Consider the following 4862-nt stretch of genomic DNA (forward strand, 5'->3'; position numbering starts at 1 on the left):
GGGGTTATATGTAGATCATTGTGATTGGTGTCCCCTTTCTCCCCCACCTAGCCCTTCCCCTCCTGGTATCTCTACTCTCATTATTGGTCCTGAGGGGTTTATCTGTCCTGGATTCCCTGTGTTTCCAGCTCTGAAAGGTGAGCATCATGGAATGCCAGTTTAATTGAAAAAAGTGTTCTTGAATTGAGGGAGCACTTGAGTAGAGGCCCAATGTCCATCTGCTACCTTAGTACTAAACCTATAAATATATGCTCATAGATTTATTTCCTTATCATCATTTACATATGTACATGTTTAGGCCACTTCTTGAGAAATTACAAATGCAATCTTTTTTCCACTCTTGTAAACATTTGTTTTGCATTGTCTTCATAAAAATTTGTTGAGCTCAGCCCTTTACAGTCAATAAGCCACTATTTTATTTTAATATTAAAAACGTGTTTCCAAAAAAATTATCATCATAAAATGATAAAGTTAAGTATGTATAAGTCTGCTTCCCTCAGCTAAGAGGTGTCTACTGTCTCAGAGACAATACCAATTCCTTGTGTTTGTTAGTAGATGTCATTATGTACTGGTAAATATCTAAGTAAAATAATATTATTAAACTAAATCCCAATTATACATTTGTTTGTGGTATATGTGAAGAAATATAACACCCGGTTCACCTTATTAGAACACTTAGAACACTAAAATATAATTATAAAACAATAAATAGATGGTAACCTAGGCTGGACTAGCTTCGTGGGCAGCACACTTAGAAAATGGGCGTGTGCACCCAAGTGTGCCTACATTTCTCTGGTGACAAGTATTCACTTGGCAAATGAAATTGTGATTGGCCTTGAGCAGGGTACATCAGTAAGCTGTTGCTCAGGGTTAGTGAACGTGTCAAATGTGAAGCAAAGCATGACAGCACTGAAGACACACGGGACACATATCCCTGACAAGGGACATTGATAAAGAAGAAATCACACCACCACAAGAAATAAGACCATGAGCACTTAGTTTCCGTATCTCAATTGCGAAACTATCACTCATAAAGTAAGTTGAGTCCATTTCCAAATGGAGTTTATGCTTGAGTAAAACCAGAGACATAGTTTTAAATAGTTTTGTTCATCCTTCATTAAGCAAGTATTCAATTATTTTCTCAGTCTCAGGACACAGCACTAGGTTGTAAGTTCTAGTTATAACCCTTACCTTGATGGAGCTTGTAAGTTAGAAATATTAGTAGACAAGTAAATTAAGATATGATAACGCAAAAAATATATGTGATAATGCATGCAGGGCTAAAGAGTAATGTAGACATGTCTAGAAGCAACATTGTGTACTGTTTAGGCAGCATAGGGTAATGCTGAAGAACATGGATTCCGGGATGAAAATGTCTGCTGTTCAGAATCCTGACTCTGCTGCTCACTCGCTATAGGCTTGAGGCAAGTTACTTCGCTTTTATGGCTTCTGTTTCCTCACCTGTAACATACGGTTAAAGACAGTATTTACCTTCTAGGATCCCTTTTTATAGAAAAATGTTTTAATTTTTATAAAATAGCTAGTAAGTGCTAGAGTATTTGTTAACAAACTGAGTGAAATCAAGCCTAGATTCGGGACATCTGTAAAACTTTTCTGAAGTAATAAATTGTGATCTGAGGGAGCCAGCAAGGAGAAAGTATGTTTTTCCCACAGGCATTTTCCACGTGTCTTGAACTTTGAATCATGATAGGGGGTATTTAAAATGCAATTAGGGATAAAAGTAGGGCTAGAACATGAGTAATTATAGAAGTCAAGTAGTGCGTGTTTTTCCTTATACAGAGGTCATTCGAGGAGCCCTGACATCGTGGGTTACACATTGAGTTGCTAACCGAAAGGTCAGCCATCTGACCCCACCAGCCACTCCCTGGGAGAAGAGCGACATTTTCTCCTTCTGTAAAAAGGTACAACCAAAAAGTGGGTGAAGGGAGACATCAGACAGTGCAAGATATGACAAAATACCCATTTATAAACTATCAAGGGCTCATGAGGGATGGGGGAGTGGGGAGGGAGGGGAAAAATGAGGACCTAATGTCGGGGGTTTGAGTGGAGAGAAAATTTTTTGAGAAACGATGTACAAATGCGCTTTACACAATTGATGTGTGTATGGATTGGGATGACAGTTGTATGAGCCCCTAATAAAATGTTAAAAAAAAAAAGGTACAGTCTTAAAAACAGTCCAGGAGTAATTCTACTTGGTCCTACTCACTCGGAGTCAGAATAAATTTTTGTTTTATTTGGTTTTGGTTGAGGGATAATTCAAATACAATGTAGATCTTAAACATGATTGGCATGTTCACATTTGCATCTTTGAAAAGTCTGTCTTGCTGAAAGATGGAGAATTAATGTAAGTAAGTGTGACCAGAATCAGTGAGGTCAGTGAGGAGGTGACTGTGGCCTGTATCAGGGTGATGCCCGTATGGGTCGGAAGGATATTTAGGAGGTACTGGTGATCGACAGTTTGTATGGGAAGAAAGAGGAAAGATTCAAGGATGATTACTATCCCACCTCTTGATTAGGCAGTTGGGTGACAAGTAGTGTTATTCACTAAAACCAAGACCACTGGAGAAATAAAGTTGAGGTGGAGGAAGATTATGTGTTCAGTTTTGGGCATGCTGATACTGAGGTAGACAGCTGTCACACATACACCCCTGTGTGGAGAACGTTTATGCCTCTCTGTGTGTAACTGAAGCTTATGAAATCTAAGCTGGAGATATTGACTTTGGACTTGGGGATTTATCAGGATACATATGGTGATGGGAGTACTAAGACAACAACAAAAGACTATCAAGTCCACCAAAGCTAGATGATGCCCTGCTACCACTACCAGCTACTCCTGAAAGGGTAGCACGGAAGTCCTGGATCAAATGGAAGAAAACTGTGGAACAAAACTCAAAATCATGAAAGAGACCAGGCTTACTGGTTGAACAGAAATAGATGGGACCCTCTAGACCAGCGGTTTTCAACTTGTGGGTTGTGACCCCTTTGGGGTGGAACAACTCTTTCACAGCGGTCGCTCGATTCATAACAGTAGCAAAATTACAATTATGCAGTAGCAATGAAAATAATTTTATGGTTGGGAGGTCACCACAACATGAGGTGCTATTAAAAGGGCATGGCATTGGGAAGGTTGAGAACCACTGTTCTAGACATATCCAGACCCATGTTCATCATGGCACTGCTGACTGTGGACCATAGCAAGAAGATGGAACCCTAAATGCTCATCCATAGAAAACGAATAAAGAAAATTTGGTTCATATACCCAATAGAATAATGTACACCACTAACCATCACCACTGACACCGTGAAGCCCCTCATAGCATGGATTGACAGGAGGAATATTATGCTGAGTCAAACTAGTCAACACACACAAAAAGGTACGTATTGTATGAGACCACATTGATAAAGAGGAAAGGCAAGGGAATGACTTTCATGCCCAAAGGAACCGAGTATGGAGGTTACCAAATGGGGGAGGGCAAGTGAGGGAAGAAGAAACAATTGGCTAGAGGACTGGGCACTAACCTGGGTAGAGAGGAAGATAGTAATCCACAAGAGGAAGAAGAGAAGAGAAACCAAAATTGTAGATGGTGTAAGTTATTGGGAGGCTTAATAAGTAATTTCAACTGTTAAACAGAAATGTAACGATCTGCAATATAAAAATTCCACCAAATTCACCATTTTTCAGAAATATTTACTAGATCAATGGAGCCCGGATTGGTGGTGGACTGGAAGTACAAAGAAAGATGGAGATCTATACTTATAAATATTCTCATGTGATATTTTCCCCATGCTCATGGTTACATCTATACAATGTTATTTTAGGTATTGTGGAGTCGGATCCCACTCACAGAGCCCCCAGTTATACCAGGAGAAAGCCCTGTCCAGTATTGCACCATCTTCATAACTGGTTATTCTTGACCCCATTGCTGCAGCCTTGTCAGTTCACCTGGGGAAGGTCTTCCTCTTCTTCACGGACCTTCTCCTGCACCAAGCACAATCTCCTTTCCTAGATATCGGTCCCTCTTGATAACATGGCCCATGTACATAAGACAAGGTCTATATCATTTCTAAGGAACATTCTACTGTACTTCTTCCAAGGCATTTTTGTTTCTTTTCCTGGCAGGCCCTGGTATAACCAATGTTCTTCATGAGCACTGTAATTCAAATACTCTCAGATCTTCCTTATTGTCCTACTTCCACATGGATGTTGATTGACTGATAACACCATGGCTTGGGTCAGATGCATGTCAGTCCTCAAAGTGATGTCTTTGTCCTTTCACACTCTGAAGAGGCCTTGTTCCGATTTTCCATATTCGATTTTTGGCAGCTGCTTCCATTAGCATTGATTGTGGATCTAAGCAAAATAAAATCCTCGATAGCTTCAGTTTTTTTCCGTTTATCATGCTATTCTTCATTGGTCTAGTTGCGAGGATTTTTGAGTTTTTCACACTGAGGTATAATCCATATTGAAGGCTATATTCTTTTATATATATCAGTAAGTGCTTTGAGTTCTCTTGGCTTATGTCAAGCAAGATTGTCATGTACAAATCACTGATTGTTAATGAGCCTTTTTCCTATCTTGATGTCACATTATTCCTCATGTAGTCCAGCTCCTTGAATAATTTGCTCAGCATGATGGAAGGACACAACCTTGATGCACGCTTTTCCTGATTTTAAGTCAGGCAATACCCCTTTGTTCTGTCTGAAGACTGCCTTTTGGTCTGAGAACAGGTGCCACATGAGCGCAATGAAGTGTTTTGGAATTCCTAGTCTTCAAACTGTTATGAATAGTTTCTTTTGTGTGTGTGTGAGGCAGTGAGTGAGTGAGTCAGTGAGGGAGTGTG

Source organism: Echinops telfairi, unplaced genomic scaffold, assembly GCF_000313985.2.
Source record: "Echinops telfairi isolate 266 unplaced genomic scaffold, ASM31398v2 ScPeMD7_7469;HRSCAF=8507_0, whole genome shotgun sequence".
NCBI lineage: Eukaryota > Metazoa > Chordata > Mammalia > Afrosoricida > Tenrecidae > Echinops > Echinops telfairi.